Genomic DNA, 15,869 nt, shown 5'->3' with positions numbered 1-15,869 from the left:
TTGAAAGGCGCAGACAAGAGAGTTGTTTTAGACAATTGTCACTGTAATATGTGGAAAGTGTAAACATGCACCGCAGTTTCCCGGTGGGGGTATAGCTCAGTGGTAGAGCATTTGACTGCAGATCAAGAGGTCCCCAGCCCAAATCTGGGTGCCCCCTTTATACAAGCAACTTCCAGGCACTGGAGCGGCTTTTCAAGTAACTGCCGTTGCCCCTCCTGCACAGGAAACACTGAAGGAGGGGTGTTTTGCTACCACAGCAAGGTTCCTTCTACGATGAACACCTCAAAGACACGAAGATCCGTGTTGCATCGTGAGATGTTGCAAAACATGCACTGCAGCGCAGAAACGAGAGCATGAAAGCGTTGCACGTGCATACGGTCAGCGCGGATGCACTCTATGAGTGCATCTGCGCAATATCTTCCGTCCATCTGAACTCTACCACTCAGCCATTTCCATTACCGATGCAAATGCCATTGAAGTCAGACAGTCATTTTGGAGTTAGGTTCCACATACAAAACATCTGTGTTGCACGTAAACTGATGAAAGGCGCAGACAAGACAGTTGTTTTAGACAATTGTCATTGTAGTATGTGGAAAGTATAAACATGCACCGCAGTTTTCCGTTGGGGGTATAGCTCAGTGGTAGAGCATTTGACTGCAGATCAAGAGGTCCCCAGTTCCAATCTGGGTGCCCCCTTTTCCAAGCAACTTCCCGACACTGGAGCGGCTTTTCAAGTAACTGCCGTTGCCCCTCCTGCACAGGAAACACTGAAGGAGGGGTGTTTTGCTACCACAGCAAGGTTCCTTCTACGATGAACACCTCAAAGACACGAAGATCCGTGTTGCATCGTGAGATGTTGCAAAACATGCACTGCAGCGCAGAAACGAGAGCATGAAAGCTTTGCACGTACATACGGTCAGCGCGGATGCACTCGATGAGTGCATCTGCGCAATATCTTCCGTCCATCACTCAGCCATTTCCATTTCCGATGCAAATGCCATTGAAGTCAGACAGTCATTTTGGAGTTAGGTTCCACATACAAAACATCTGTACTGCACGTAAACTGTTGAAAGGCGCAGTCAAGAGAGTTGTTTTAGACAATTGTCACTGTAATATGTGGAAAGTGTAAACATGCACCGCAGTTTCCCGGTGGGGGTATAGCTCAGTGGTAGAGCATTTGACTGCAGATCAAGAGGTCCCCAGTTCAAATCTGGGTGCCCCCTTTATACAAGCAACTTCCCGGCACTGGAGCGGCTTTTCAAGTAACTGCCGTTGCCCCTCCTGCACAGGAAACACTGAAGGAGGGGTGTTTTGCTACCACAGCAAGGTTCCTTCTATGATGAACACCTCAAAGACTCAAAGATCCGTGGAGCATCGTGAGATGTTGCAAAACATGCACTGCAGCCCCGAAACGAGAGCATGAAAGCGTTGCACGTACATACGGTCAGCGCGGATGCACTCTATGAGTGCATCTGCGCAATATCTTCCGTCCATCTGAACTCTACCACTCAGCCATTTCCAGTTCCGATGCAAATGCCATTGAAGTCAGACAGTCATTTTGGAGTTAGGTTCCACATACAAAACATCTGTGCTGCACGTAAACTGTTGAAAGGCACAGACAAAAGAGTTGTTTTCGACAATTGTCACTGTAGTGTGTGGAAAGTATAAACATGCACCGCAGTTTTCCGTTGGGGGTATAGCTCAGTGGTAGAGCATTTGACTGCAGATCCAGAGGTCCCCAGTTCAAATCTGGGTGCCCCCTTTATACAAGCAACTTCCCTGCACTGGAGCGGCTTTTCAAGTAACTGCCGTTGCCCATCCTGCACAGGAAACACTGAAGGAGGGGTGTTTTGCTACCACAGCAAGGTTCCTTCTACGATGAACACCTCAAAGACACGAAGATCCGTGTTGCATCGTGAGATGTTGCAAAACATGCACTGCAGCGCCGAAACGAGAGCATGAAAGCATTGCACGTGCATACGGTCAGCGCCGAGGTCATCGGAGCAATATCTTCCGTCCATCTGGACTCTACCACTCAGCCATTTCCATTTCCGATGCAAATGCCATTGAAGTCAGACAGTCATTTTGGAGTTAGGTTCCACATACAAAACATCTGTGCTGCACGTAAACTGTTGAAAGGCACAGACAAAAGAGTTGTTTTCGACAATTGTCACTGTAGTGTGTGGAAAGTATAAACATGCACCGCAGTTTTCCGTTGGGGGTATAGCTCAGTGGTAGAGCATTTGACTGCAGATCAAGAGGTCCCCAGTTCAAATCTGGGTGCCCCCTTTATACAAGCAACTTCCCTGCACTGGAGCGGCTTTTCAAGTAACTGCCGTTGCCCATCCTGCACAGGAAACACTGAAGGAGGGGTGTTTTGCTACCACAGCAAGGTTCCTTCTACGATGAACACCTCAAAGACACGAAGATCCGTGTTGCATCGTGAGATGTTGCAAAACATGCACTGCAGCGCAGAAACGAGAGCATGAAAGCGTTGCACGTGCATACGGTCAGCGCGGATGCACTCTATGAGTGCATCTGCGCAATATCTTCCGTCCATCTGAACTCTACCACTCAGCCATTTCCATTTCCGATGCAAATGCCATTGAAGTCAGACAGTCATTTTGGAGTTAGGTTCCACATACAAAACATCTGTGCTGCACGTAAACTGATGAAAGGCGCAGACAAGAGAGTTGTTTTAGACAATTGTCATTGTAGTATGTGGAAAGTGTAAACATGCACCGCCTTTTTCTTGTGGGTGTCTGGCTCAGTGGTAGAGCATTTGACTGCAGATCCAGAGGTCCCCAGTTCAAATCTGGGTGCCCCCTTTATACAAGCAACTTCCCTGCACTGGAGCGGCTTTTCAAGTAAATGCCGTTGACCATCCTGCACAGGAAACACTGAAGGAGGGGTGTTTTGCTACCACAGCAAGGTTCCTTCTTTGATGAACACCTCAAAGACACGAAGATCCGTGTTGCATCGTGAGATGTTGCAAAACATGCACTGCAGCGCCGAAACGAGAGCATGAAAGCATTGCACGTGCATACGGTCAGCGCCGAGGTCATCGGAGCAATATCTTCCGTCCATCTGGACTCTACCACTCAGCCATTTCCATTTCCGATGCAAATGCCATTGAAGTCAGACAGTCATTTTGGAGTTAGGTTCCACATACAAAACATCTGTGCTGCACGTAAACTGTTGAAAGGCGCAGACAAGAGACTTGTTTTAGACAATTGTCACTGTAGTATGTGGAAAGTGTAAACATGCACCGCAGTTTTCTGTTGGGGTTATAGCTCAGTGGTAGAGCATTTTACTGCAGATCAAGAGGTCCCCAGTTCAAATCTGGGTGCCCCCTTTATACAAGCAACTTCCCTGCACTGGAGCGGCTTTTCAAGTAACTGCCGTTGCCCATCCTGCACAGGAAACACTGAAGGAGGGGTGTTTTGCTACCACAGCAAGGTTCCTTCTATGATGAACACCTCAAAGACACAAAGATCCGTGTTGCATCGTGAGATGTTGCAAAACATGCACTGCAGCCCCGAAACGAGAGCATGAAAGCGTTGCACGTACATACGGTCAGCGCGGATGCACTCGATGAGTGCATCTGCGCAATATCTTCCGTCCATCACTCAGCCATTTCCATTTCCGATGCAAATGCCATTGAAGTCAGACAGTCATTTTGGAGTTAGGTTCCACATACAAAACATCTGTACTGCACGTAAACTGTTGAAAGGCGCAGACAAGAGAGTTGTTTTAGACAATTGTCACTGTAATATGTGGAAAGTGTAAACATGCACCGCAGTTTCCCGGTGGGGGTATAGCTCAGTGGTAGAGCATTTGACTGCAGATCAAGAGGTCCCCAGTTCAAATCTGGGTGCCCCCTTTATACAAGCAACTTCCCGGCACTGGAGCGGCTTGTCAAGTAACTGCCGTTGCCCCTCCTGCACAGGAAACACTGAAGGAGGGGTGTTTTGCTACCACAGCAAGGTTCCTTCTACGATGAACACCTCAAAGACACGAAGATCCGTGTTGCATCGTGAGATGTTGCAAAACATGCACTGCAGCGCAGAAACGAGAGCATGAAAGCGTTGCACGTGCATACGGTCAGCGCGGATGCACTCTATGAGTGCATCTGCGCAATATCTTCCGTCCATCTGAACTCTACCACTCAGCCATTTCCATTACCGATGCAAATGCCATTGAAGTCAGACAGTCATTTTGGAGTTAGGTTCCACATACAAAACATCTGTGTTGCACGTAAACTGATGAAAGGCGCAGACAAGACAGTTGTTTTAGACAATTGTCATTGTAGTATGTGGAAAGTATAAACATGCACCGCAGTTTTCCGTTGGGGGTATAGCTCAGTGGTAGAGCATTTGACTGCAGATCAAGAGGTCCCCAGTTCAAATCTGGGTGCCCCCTTTTCCAAGCAACTTCCCGACACTGGAGCGGCTTTTCAAGTAACTGCCGTTGCCCCTCCTGCACAGGAAACACTGAAGGAGGGGTGTTTTGCTACCACAGCAAGGTTCCTTCTACGATGAACACCTCAAAGACACGAAGATCCGTGTTGCATCGTGAGATGTTGCAAAACATGCACTGCAGCGCAGAAACGAGAGCATGAAAGCGTTGCACGTGCATACGGTCAGCGCGGATGCACTCTATGAGTGCATCTGCGCAATATCTTCCGTCCATCTGAACTCTACCACTCAGCCATTTCCATTTCCGATGCAAATGCCATTGAAGTCAGACAGTCATTTTGGAGTTAGGTTCCACATACAAAACATCTGTGCTGCACGTAAACTGATGAAAGGCGCAGACAAGAGAGTTGTTTTAGACAATTGTCATTGTAGTATGTGGAAAGTGTAAACATGCACCGCCTTTTTCTTGTGGGTGTCTAGCTCAGTGGTAGAGCATTTGACTGCAGATCCAGAGGTCCCCAGTTCAAATCTGGGTGCCCCCTTTATACAAGCAACTTCCCTGCACTGGAGCGGCTTTTCAAGTAACTGCCGTTGCCCATCCTGCACAGGAAACACTGAAGGAGGGGTGTTTTGCTACCACAGCAAGGTTCCTTCTTTGATGAACACCTCAAAGACACGAAGATCCGTGTTGCATCGTGAGATGTTGCAAAACATGCACTGCAGCGCAGAAACGAGAGCATGAAAGCATTGCACGTGCATACGGTCAGCGCCGAGGTCATCGGAGCAATATCTTCCGTCCACCTGAACTCTACCACTCAGCCATTTCCATTTCCGATGCAAATGCCATTGAAGTCAGACAGTCATTTTGGAGTTAGGTTCCACATACAAAACATCTGTGCTGCACGTAAACTGTTGAAAGGCGCAGACAAGAGAGTTGTTTTAGACAATTGTCACTGTAATATGTGGAAAGTGTAAACATGCACCGCAGTTTTCCGCTGGGGGTATAGCTCAGTGGTAGAGCATTTGACTGCAGATCAAGAGGTCCCCAGTTCAAATCTGGGTGCCCTCTTTATACAAGCAACTTCCCGGCACTGGAGCGGCTTTTCAAGTAACTGCCGTTGCCCCTCCTGCACAGGAAACACTGAAGGAGGGGTGTTTTGCTACCACAGCAAGGTTCCTTCTACGATGAACACCTCAAAGACACGAAGATCCGTGTTGCATCGTGAGATGTTGCAAAACATGCACTGCAGCGCTGAAACGAGAGCATGAAAGCATCGCACGTGCATATGGTCAGCGCGGATGCACTCGATGAGTGCATCTGCGCAATATCTTCCGTCCATCTGAACTCTACCACTCAGCCATTTCCAGTTCCGATGCAAATGCCATTGAAGTCAGACAGTCAAAATGGAGTAAGGTTCCACATACAAAACATCTGTGCTGCACGTAAACTGATGAAAGGCGCAGACAAGAGAGTTGTTTTAGACAATTGTCATTGTAGTATGTGGAAAGTGTAAACATGCACCGCCCTTTTCTCATGGGAGTCTAGCTCAGTGGTAGAGCATTTGACTGCAGATCCAGAGATCCCCAGTTCAAATCTGGGTGCCCCCTTTATACAAGCAACTTCCCTGCACTGGAGCGGCTTTTCAAGTAACTGCCGTTGCCCATCCTGCACAGGAAACACTGAAGGAGGGGTGTTTTGCTACCACAGCAAGGTTCCTTCTTTGATGAACACCTCAAAGACACGAAGATCCGTGTTGCATCGTGAGATGTTGCAAAACATGCACTGCAGCGCAGAAACGAGAGCATGAAAGCATTGCACGTGCATACGGTCAGCGCCGAGGTCATCGGAGCAATATCTTCCGTCCACCTGAACTCTACCACTCAGCCATTTCCATTTCCGATGCAAATGCCATTGAAGTCAGACAGTCATTTTGGAGTTAGGTTCCACATACAAAACATCTGTGCTGCACGTAAACTGTTGAAAGGCGCAGACAAGAGAGTTGTTTTAGACAATTGTCACTGTAGTATGTGGAAAGTGTAAACATGCACCGCAGTTTTCTGTTGGGGGTATAGCTCAGTGGTAGAGCATTTTACTGCAGATCAAGAGGTCCCCAGTTCAAATCTGGGTGCCCCCTTCATAGAAGCAACTTCCCGGCACTGGAGCGGCTTTTCAAGTAACTGCCGTTGCCCATCCTGCACAGGAAACACTGAAGGAGGGGTGTTTTGCTACCACAGCAAGGTTCCTTCTACGATGAACACCTCAAAGACACAAAGATCCGTGTTGCATCGTGAGATGTTGCAAAACATGCACTGCAGCCCCGAAACGAGAGCATGAAAGCCTTGCACGTACATACGGTCAGCGCGGATGCACTCGATGAGTGCATCTGCGCAATATCTTACGTCCACCACTCAGCCATTTCCAGTTCCGATGCAAATGCCATTGAAGTCAGACAGTCATTTTGGAGTTAGGTTCCACATACAAAACATCTGTGCTGCACGTAAACTGTTGAAAGGCGCAGTCAAGAGAGTTGTTTTAGACAATTGTCACTGTAATATGTGGAAAGTGTAAACATGCACCGCAGTTTCCCGGTGGGGGTATAGCTCAGTGGTAGAGCATTTGACTGCAGATCAAGAGGTCCCCAGTTCAAATCTGGGTGCCCCCTTTATACAAGCAACTTCCCGGCACTGGAGCGGCTTTTCAAGTAACTGCCGTTGCCCCTCCTGCACAGGAAACACTGAAGGAGGGGTGTTTTGCTACCACAGCAAGGTTCCTTCTACGATGAACACCTCAAAGACACGAAGATCCGTGTTGCATCGTGAGATGTTGCAAAACATGCACTGCAGCGCTGAAACGAGAGCATGAAAGCATCGCACGTGCATATGGTCAGCGCGGATGCACTCGATGAGTGCATCTGCGCAATATCTTCCGTCCATCTGAACTCTACCACTCAGCCATTTCCATTTCCGATGCAAATGCCATTGAAGTCAGACAGTCATTTTGGAGTTAGGTTCCACATACAAAACATCTGTGCTGCACGTAAACTGTTGAAAGGCGCAGACAAGACAGTTGTTTTCGACAATTGTCATTGTAGTATGTGGAAAGTATAAACATGCACCGCAGTTTTCCGTTGGGGGTATAGCTCAGTGGTAGAGCATTTGACTGCAGATCAAGAGGTCCCCAGTTCAAATCTGGGTGCCCCCTTTTCCAAGCAACTTCCCGACACTGGAGCGGCTTTTCAAGTAACTGCCGTTGCCCCTCCTGCACAGGAAACACTGAAGGAGGGGTGTTTTGCTACCACAGCAAGGTTCCTTCTACGATGAACACCTCAAAGACACGAAGATCCGTGTTGCATCGTGAGATGTTGCAAAACATGCACTGCAGCGCAGAAACGAGAGCATGAAAGCGTTGCACGTGCATACGGTCAGCGCGGATGCACTCTATGAGTGCATCTGCGCAATATCTTCCGTCCATCTGAACTCTACCACTCAGCCATTTCCATTTCCGATGCAAATGCCATTGAAGTCAGACAGTCATTTTGGAGTTAGGTTCCACATACAAAACATCTGTACTGCACGTAAACTGTTGAAAGGCGCAGACAAGAGAGTTGTTTTAGACAATTGTCACTGTAATATGTGGAAAGTGTAAACATGCACCGCAGTTTCCCGGTGGGGGTATAGCTCAGTGGTAGAGCATTTGACTGCAGATCAAGAGGTCCCCAGCCCAAATCTGGGTGCCCCCTTTATACAAGCAACTTCCAGGCACTGGAGCGGCTTTTCAAGTAACTGCCGTTGCCCCTCCTGCACAGGAAACACTGAAGGAGGGGTGTTTTGCTACCACAGCAAGGTTCCTTCTACGATGAACACCTCAAAGACACGAAGATCCGTGTTGCATCGTGAGATGTTGCAAAACATGCACTGCAGCGCAGAAACGAGAGCATGAAAGCGTTGCACGTGCATACGGTCAGCGCGGATGCACTCTATGAGTGCATCTGCGCAATATCTTCCGTCCATCTGAACTCTACCACTCAGCCATTTCCATTACCGATGCAAATGCCATTGAAGTCAGACAGTCATTTTGGAGTTAGGTTCCACATACAAAACATCTGTGTTGCACGTAAACTGATGAAAGGCGCAGACAAGACAGTTGTTTTAGACAATTGTCATTGTAGTATGTGGAAAGTATAAACATGCACCGCAGTTTTCCGTTGGGGGTATAGCTCAGTGGTAGAGCATTTGACTGCAGATCAAGAGGTCCCCAGTTCCAATCTGGGTGCCCCCTTTTCCAAGCAACTTCCCGACACTGGAGCGGCTTTTCAAGTAACTGCCGTTGCCCCTCCTGCACAGGAAACACTGAAGGAGGGGTGTTTTGCTACCACAGCAAGGTTCCTTCTACGATGAACACCTCAAAGACACGAAGATCCGTGTTGCATCGTGAGATGTTGCAAAACATGCACTGCAGCGCAGAAACGAGAGCATGAAAGCTTTGCACGTACATACGGTCAGCGCGGATGCACTCGATGAGTGCATCTGCGCAATATCTTCCGTCCATCACTCAGCCATTTCCATTTCCGATGCAAATGCCATTGAAGTCAGACAGTCATTTTGGAGTTAGGTTCCACATACAAAACATCTGTACTGCACGTAAACTGTTGAAAGGCGCAGTCAAGAGAGTTGTTTTAGACAATTGTCACTGTAATATGTGGAAAGTGTAAACATGCACCGCAGTTTCCCGGTGGGGGTATAGCTCAGTGGTAGAGCATTTGACTGCAGATCAAGAGGTCCCCAGTTCAAATCTGGGTGCCCCCTTTATACAAGCAACTTCCCGGCACTGGAGCGGCTTTTCAAGTAACTGCCGTTGCCCCTCCTGCACAGGAAACACTGAAGGAGGGGTGTTTTGCTACCACAGCAAGGTTCCTTCTATGATGAACACCTCAAAGACTCAAAGATCCGTGGAGCATCGTGAGATGTTGCAAAACATGCACTGCAGCCCCGAAACGAGAGCATGAAAGCGTTGCACGTACATACGGTCAGCGCGGATGCACTCTATGAGTGCATCTGCGCAATATCTTCCGTCCATCTGAACTCTACCACTCAGCCATTTCCAGTTCCGATGCAAATGCCATTGAAGTCAGACAGTCATTTTGGAGTTAGGTTCCACATACAAAACATCTGTGCTGCACGTAAACTGTTGAAAGGCACAGACAAAAGAGTTGTTTTCGACAATTGTCACTGTAGTGTGTGGAAAGTATAAACATGCACCGCAGTTTTCCGTTGGGGGTATAGCTCAGTGGTAGAGCATTTGACTGCAGATCCAGAGGTCCCCAGTTCAAATCTGGGTGCCCCCTTTATACAAGCAACTTCCCTGCACTGGAGCGGCTTTTCAAGTAACTGCCGTTGCCCATCCTGCACAGGAAACACTGAAGGAGGGGTGTTTTGCTACCACAGCAAGGTTCCTTCTACGATGAACACCTCAAAGACACGAAGATCCGTGTTGCATCGTGAGATGTTGCAAAACATGCACTGCAGCGCCGAAACGAGAGCATGAAAGCATTGCACGTGCATACGGTCAGCGCCGAGGTCATCGGAGCAATATCTTCCGTCCATCTGGACTCTACCACTCAGCCATTTCCATTTCCGATGCAAATGCCATTGAAGTCAGACAGTCATTTTGGAGTTAGGTTCCACATACAAAACATCTGTGCTGCACGTAAACTGTTGAAAGGCACAGACAAAAGAGTTGTTTTCGACAATTGTCACTGTAGTGTGTGGAAAGTATAAACATGCACCGCAGTTTTCCGTTGGGGGTATAGCTCAGTGGTAGAGCATTTGACTGCAGATCAAGAGGTCCCCAGTTCAAATCTGGGTGCCCCCTTTATACAAGCAACTTCCCTGCACTGGAGCGGCTTTTCAAGTAACTGCCGTTGCCCATCCTGCACAGGAAACACTGAAGGAGGGGTGTTTTGCTACCACAGCAAGGTTCCTTCTACGATGAACACCTCAAAGACACGAAGATCCGTGTTGCATCGTGAGATGTTGCAAAACATGCACTGCAGCGCAGAAACGAGAGCATGAAAGCGTTGCACGTGCATACGGTCAGCGCGGATGCACTCTATGAGTGCATCTGCGCAATATCTTCCGTCCATCTGAACTCTACCACTCAGCCATTTCCATTTCCGATGCAAATGCCATTGAAGTCAGACAGTCATTTTGGAGTTAGGTTCCACATACAAAACATCTGTGCTGCACGTAAACTGATGAAAGGCGCAGACAAGAGAGTTGTTTTAGACAATTGTCATTGTAGTATGTGGAAAGTGTAAACATGCACCGCCTTTTTCTTGTGGGTGTCTGGCTCAGTGGTAGAGCATTTGACTGCAGATCCAGAGGTCCCCAGTTCAAATCTGGGTGCCCCCTTTATACAAGCAACTTCCCTGCACTGGAGCGGCTTTTCAAGTAAATGCCGTTGACCATCCTGCACAGGAAACACTGAAGGAGGGGTGTTTTGCTACCACAGCAAGGTTCCTTCTTTGATGAACACCTCAAAGACACGAAGATCCGTGTTGCATCGTGAGATGTTGCAAAACATGCACTGCAGCGCCGAAACGAGAGCATGAAAGCATTGCACGTGCATACGGTCAGCGCCGAGGTCATCGGAGCAATATCTTCCGTCCATCTGGACTCTACCACTCAGCCATTTCCATTTCCGATGCAAATGCCATTGAAGTCAGACAGTCATTTTGGAGTTAGGTTCCACATACAAAACATCTGTGCTGCACGTAAACTGTTGAAAGGCGCAGACAAGAGACTTGTTTTAGACAATTGTCACTGTAGTATGTGGAAAGTGTAAACATGCACCGCAGTTTTCTGTTGGGGTTATAGCTCAGTGGTAGAGCATTTTACTGCAGATCAAGAGGTCCCCAGTTCAAATCTGGGTGCCCCCTTTATACAAGCAACTTCCCTGCACTGGAGCGGCTTTTCAAGTAACTGCCGTTGCCCATCCTGCACAGGAAACACTGAAGGAGGGGTGTTTTGCTACCACAGCAAGGTTCCTTCTATGATGAACACCTCAAAGACACAAAGATCCGTGTTGCATCGTGAGATGTTGCAAAACATGCACTGCAGCCCCGAAACGAGAGCATGAAAGCGTTGCACGTACATACGGTCAGCGCGGATGCACTCGATGAGTGCATCTGCGCAATATCTTCCGTCCATCACTCAGCCATTTCCATTTCCGATGCAAATGCCATTGAAGTCAGACAGTCATTTTGGAGTTAGGTTCCACATACAAAACATCTGTACTGCACGTAAACTGTTGAAAGGCGCAGACAAGAGAGTTGTTTTAGACAATTGTCACTGTAATATGTGGAAAGTGTAAACATGCACCGCAGTTTCCCGGTGGGGGTATAGCTCAGTGGTAGAGCATTTGACTGCAGATCAAGAGGTCCCCAGTTCAAATCTGGGTGCCCCCTTTATACAAGCAACTTCCCGGCACTGGAGCGGCTTGTCAAGTAACTGCCGTTGCCCCTCCTGCACAGGAAACACTGAAGGAGGGGTGTTTTGCTACCACAGCAAGGTTCCTTCTACGATGAACACCTCAAAGACACGAAGATCCGTGTTGCATCGTGAGATGTTGCAAAACATGCACTGCAGCGCAGAAACGAGAGCATGAAAGCGTTGCACGTGCATACGGTCAGCGCGGATGCACTCTATGAGTGCATCTGCGCAATATCTTCCGTCCATCTGAACTCTACCACTCAGCCATTTCCATTACCGATGCAAATGCCATTGAAGTCAGACAGTCATTTTGGAGTTAGGTTCCACATACAAAACATCTGTGTTGCACGTAAACTGATGAAAGGCGCAGACAAGACAGTTGTTTTAGACAATTGTCATTGTAGTATGTGGAAAGTATAAACATGCACCGCAGTTTTCCGTTGGGGGTATAGCTCAGTGGTAGAGCATTTGACTGCAGATCAAGAGGTCCCCAGTTCAAATCTGGGTGCCCCCTTTTCCAAGCAACTTCCCGACACTGGAGCGGCTTTTCAAGTAACTGCCGTTGCCCCTCCTGCACAGGAAACACTGAAGGAGGGGTGTTTTGCTACCACAGCAAGGTTCCTTCTACGATGAACACCTCAAAGACACGAAGATCCGTGTTGCATCGTGAGATGTTGCAAAACATGCACTGCAGCGCAGAAACGAGAGCATGAAAGCGTTGCACGTGCATACGGTCAGCGCGGATGCACTCTATGAGTGCATCTGCGCAATATCTTCCGTCCATCTGAACTCTACCACTCAGCCATTTCCATTTCCGATGCAAATGCCATTGAAGTCAGACAGTCATTTTGGAGTTAGGTTCCACATACAAAACATCTGTGCTGCACGTAAACTGATGAAAGGCGCAGACAAGAGAGTTGTTTTAGACAATTGTCATTGTAGTATGTGGAAAGTGTAAACATGCACCGCCTTTTTCTTGTGGGTGTCTAGCTCAGTGGTAGAGCATTTGACTGCAGATCCAGAGGTCCCCAGTTCAAATCTGGGTGCCCCCTTTATACAAGCAACTTCCCTGCACTGGAGCGGCTTTTCAAGTAACTGCCGTTGCCCATCCTGCACAGGAAACACTGAAGGAGGGGTGTTTTGCTACCACAGCAAGGTTCCTTCTTTGATGAACACCTCAAAGACACGAAGATCCGTGTTGCATCGTGAGATGTTGCAAAACATGCACTGCAGCGCAGAAACGAGAGCATGAAAGCATTGCACGTGCATACGGTCAGCGCCGAGGTCATCGGAGCAATATCTTCCGTCCACCTGAACTCTACCACTCAGCCATTTCCATTTCCGATGCAAATGCCATTGAAGTCAGACAGTCATTTTGGAGTTAGGTTCCACATACAAAACATCTGTGCTGCACGTAAACTGTTGAAAGGCGCAGACAAGAGAGTTGTTTTAGACAATTGTCACTGTAATATGTGGAAAGTGTAAACATGCACCGCAGTTTTCCGCTGGGGGTATAGCTCAGTGGTAGAGCATTTGACTGCAGATCAAGAGGTCCCCAGTTCAAATCTGGGTGCCCTCTTTATACAAGCAACTTCCCGGCACTGGAGCGGCTTTTCAAGTAACTGCCGTTGCCCCTCCTGCACAGGAAACACTGAAGGAGGGGTGTTTTGCTACCACAGCAAGGTTCCTTCTACGATGAACACCTCAAAGACACGAAGATCCGTGTTGCATCGTGAGATGTTGCAAAACATGCACTGCAGCGCAGAAACGAGAGCATGAAAGCGTTGCACGTGCATACGGTCAGCGCGGATGCACTCTATGAGTGCATCTGCGCAATATCTTCCGTCCATCTGAACTCTACCACTCAGCCATTTCCATTTCCGATGCAAATGCCATTGAAGTCAGACAGTCATTTTGGAGTTAGGTTCCACATACAAAACATCTGTGCTGCACGTAAACTGATGAAAGGCGCAGACAAGAGAGTTGTTTTAGACAATTGTCATTGTAGTATGTGGAAAGTGTAAACATGCACCGCCGTTTTCTCGTGGGAGTATAGCTCAGTGGTAGAGCATTTGACTGCAGATCCAGAGGTCCCCAGTTCAAATCTGGGTGCCCCCGTTATACAAGCAACTTCCCTGCACTGGAGCGGCTTTTCAAGTAACTGCCGTTGCCCATCCTGCACAGGAAACACTGAAGGAGGGGTGTTTTGCGACCACAGCAAAGGTTCCTTCTTTGAAGAACACCTCAAAGACACGAAGATCCGTGTTGCATCGTGAGATGTTGCAAAACATGCACTGCAGCCCCGAAACGAGAGCATGAAAGCGTTGCACGTACATACGGTCAGCGCGGATGCACTCTATGAGTGCATCTGCGCAATATCTTCCGTCCATCTGAACTCTACCACTCAGCCATTTCCAGTTCCGATGCAAATGCCATTGAAGTCAGACAGTCATTTTGGAGTTAGGTTCCACATACAAAACATCTGTGCTGCACGTAAACTGTTGAAAGGCGCAGACAAGAGAGTTGTTTTAGACAATTGTCACTGTAGTATGTGGAAAGTGTAAACATGCACCGCAGTTTTCTGTTGGGGGTATAGCTCAGTGGTAGAGCATTTGACTGCAGATCAAGAGATCCCCAGTTCAAATCTGGGTGCCCCCTTTATACAAGCAACTTCCCGGCACTGGAGCGGCTTTTCAAGTAACTGCTGTTGCCCCTCCTGCACAGGAAACACTGAAGGAGGGGTGTTTTGCTACCACAGCAAGGTTCCTTCTACGATGAACACCTCAAAGACACGAAGATCCGTGTTGCATCATGAGATGTTGCAAAACATGCACTGCAGCCCCGAAACGAGAGCATGAAAGCTTTGCACGTACATACGGTCAGCGCGGATGCACTCGATGAGTGCATCTGCGCAATATCTTCCGTCCATCACTCAGCCATTTCCATTTCCGATGCAAATGCCATTGAAGTCAGACAGTCATTTTGGAGTTAGGTTCCACATACAAAACATCTGTACTGCACGTAAACTGTTGAAAGGCGCAGTCAAGAGAGTTGTTTTAGACAATTGTCACTGTAATATGTGGAAAGTGTAAACATGCACCGCAGTTTCCCGGTGGGGGTATAGCTCAGTGGTAGAGCATTTGACTGCAGATCAAGAGGTCCCCAGTTCAAATCTGGGTGCCCCCTTTATACAAGCAACTTCCCGGCACTGGAGCGGCTTTTCAAGTAACTGCCGTTGCCCATCCTGCACAGGAAACACTGAAGGAGGGGTGTTTTGCGACCACAGCAAAGGTTCCTTCTTTGAAGAACACCTCAAAGACACGAAGATCCGTGTTGCATCGTGAGATGTTGCAAAACATGCACTGCAGCCCCGAAACGAGAGCATGAAAGCGTTGCACGTACATACGGTCAGCGCGGATGCACTCTATGAGTGCATCTGCGCAATATCTTCCGTCCATCTGAACTCTACCACTCAGCCATTTCCATTTCCGATGCAAATGCCATTGAAGTCAGACAGTCATTTTGGAGTTAGGTTCCACATACAAAACATCTGTGCTGCACGTAAACTGTTGAAAGGCGCAGACAAGACAGTTGTTTTCGACAATTGTCATTGTAGTATGTGGAAAGTATAAACATGCACCGCAGTTTTCCGTTGGGGGTATAGCTCAGTGGTAGAGCATTTGACTGCAGATCAAGAGGTCCCCAGTTCAAATCTGGGTGCCCCCTTTTCCAAGCAACTTCCCGACACTGGAGCGGCTTTTCAAGTAACTGCCGTTGCCCCTCCTGCACAGGAAACACTGAAGGAGGGGTGTTTTGCTACCACAGCAAGGTTCCTTCTACGATGAACACCTCAAAGACACGAAGATCCGTGTTGCATCGTGAGATGTTGCAAAACATGCACTGCAGCGCAGAAACGAGAGCATGAAAGCGTTGCACGTGCATACGGTCAGCGCGGATGCA

The 15,869-nt window shown here is 48.2% G+C and overlaps 17 non-coding genes across 17 annotated transcripts; all 17 read left to right on the top strand.

Moving 5' to 3' along the window:
- The first annotated feature begins 624 nt into the window (after positions 1-624).
- On the top strand, positions 625-696 carry trnac-gca (transfer RNA cysteine (anticodon GCA)). Its single transcript has one exon. It is a non-coding gene; the product is annotated as a tRNA-Cys (tRNA).
- A 455-nt stretch (positions 697-1,151) lies between these two features.
- trnac-gca (transfer RNA cysteine (anticodon GCA)) lies at positions 1,152-1,223 on the top strand. The gene has a single exon. It is a non-coding gene; the product is annotated as a tRNA-Cys (tRNA).
- A 994-nt stretch (positions 1,224-2,217) lies between these two features.
- trnac-gca (transfer RNA cysteine (anticodon GCA)) lies at positions 2,218-2,289 on the top strand. The gene has a single exon. It is a non-coding gene; the product is annotated as a tRNA-Cys (tRNA).
- A 1,522-nt stretch (positions 2,290-3,811) lies between these two features.
- trnac-gca (transfer RNA cysteine (anticodon GCA)) lies at positions 3,812-3,883 on the top strand. Its single transcript has one exon. It is a non-coding gene; the product is annotated as a tRNA-Cys (tRNA).
- Positions 3,884-4,350: 467 nt separating this feature from the next.
- Positions 4,351-4,422, top strand: trnac-gca (transfer RNA cysteine (anticodon GCA)). Its single transcript has one exon. It is a non-coding gene; the product is annotated as a tRNA-Cys (tRNA).
- A 993-nt stretch (positions 4,423-5,415) lies between these two features.
- trnac-gca (transfer RNA cysteine (anticodon GCA)) lies at positions 5,416-5,487 on the top strand. The gene has a single exon. It is a non-coding gene; the product is annotated as a tRNA-Cys (tRNA).
- Positions 5,488-7,009: 1,522 nt separating this feature from the next.
- trnac-gca (transfer RNA cysteine (anticodon GCA)) lies at positions 7,010-7,081 on the top strand. Its single transcript has one exon. It is a non-coding gene; the product is annotated as a tRNA-Cys (tRNA).
- Positions 7,082-7,548: 467 nt separating this feature from the next.
- trnac-gca (transfer RNA cysteine (anticodon GCA)) lies at positions 7,549-7,620 on the top strand. Its single transcript has one exon. It is a non-coding gene; the product is annotated as a tRNA-Cys (tRNA).
- Positions 7,621-8,625: 1,005 nt separating this feature from the next.
- trnac-gca (transfer RNA cysteine (anticodon GCA)) lies at positions 8,626-8,697 on the top strand. Its single transcript has one exon. It is a non-coding gene; the product is annotated as a tRNA-Cys (tRNA).
- A 455-nt stretch (positions 8,698-9,152) lies between these two features.
- trnac-gca (transfer RNA cysteine (anticodon GCA)) lies at positions 9,153-9,224 on the top strand. The gene has a single exon. It is a non-coding gene; the product is annotated as a tRNA-Cys (tRNA).
- Positions 9,225-10,218: 994 nt separating this feature from the next.
- On the top strand, positions 10,219-10,290 carry trnac-gca (transfer RNA cysteine (anticodon GCA)). The gene has a single exon. It is a non-coding gene; the product is annotated as a tRNA-Cys (tRNA).
- A 1,522-nt stretch (positions 10,291-11,812) lies between these two features.
- trnac-gca (transfer RNA cysteine (anticodon GCA)) lies at positions 11,813-11,884 on the top strand. Its single transcript has one exon. It is a non-coding gene; the product is annotated as a tRNA-Cys (tRNA).
- A 467-nt stretch (positions 11,885-12,351) lies between these two features.
- On the top strand, positions 12,352-12,423 carry trnac-gca (transfer RNA cysteine (anticodon GCA)). Its single transcript has one exon. It is a non-coding gene; the product is annotated as a tRNA-Cys (tRNA).
- A 993-nt stretch (positions 12,424-13,416) lies between these two features.
- trnac-gca (transfer RNA cysteine (anticodon GCA)) lies at positions 13,417-13,488 on the top strand. The gene has a single exon. It is a non-coding gene; the product is annotated as a tRNA-Cys (tRNA).
- A 1,007-nt stretch (positions 13,489-14,495) lies between these two features.
- trnac-gca (transfer RNA cysteine (anticodon GCA)) lies at positions 14,496-14,567 on the top strand. Its single transcript has one exon. It is a non-coding gene; the product is annotated as a tRNA-Cys (tRNA).
- A 456-nt stretch (positions 14,568-15,023) lies between these two features.
- trnac-gca (transfer RNA cysteine (anticodon GCA)) lies at positions 15,024-15,095 on the top strand. The gene has a single exon. It is a non-coding gene; the product is annotated as a tRNA-Cys (tRNA).
- A 468-nt stretch (positions 15,096-15,563) lies between these two features.
- Positions 15,564-15,635, top strand: trnac-gca (transfer RNA cysteine (anticodon GCA)). Its single transcript has one exon. It is a non-coding gene; the product is annotated as a tRNA-Cys (tRNA).
- The last annotated feature ends 234 nt before the right edge of the window (positions 15,636-15,869 follow it).

This window comes from Chiloscyllium punctatum, chromosome 42 (assembly GCF_047496795.1).
Source record: "Chiloscyllium punctatum isolate Juve2018m chromosome 42, sChiPun1.3, whole genome shotgun sequence".
In the NCBI taxonomy this organism is placed as follows: Eukaryota; Metazoa; Chordata; class Chondrichthyes; order Orectolobiformes; family Hemiscylliidae; genus Chiloscyllium; species Chiloscyllium punctatum.
The sequence above is the reverse complement of the archived record's forward strand: the minus strand, read 5'-3'. Positions and strand labels throughout refer to the sequence as shown.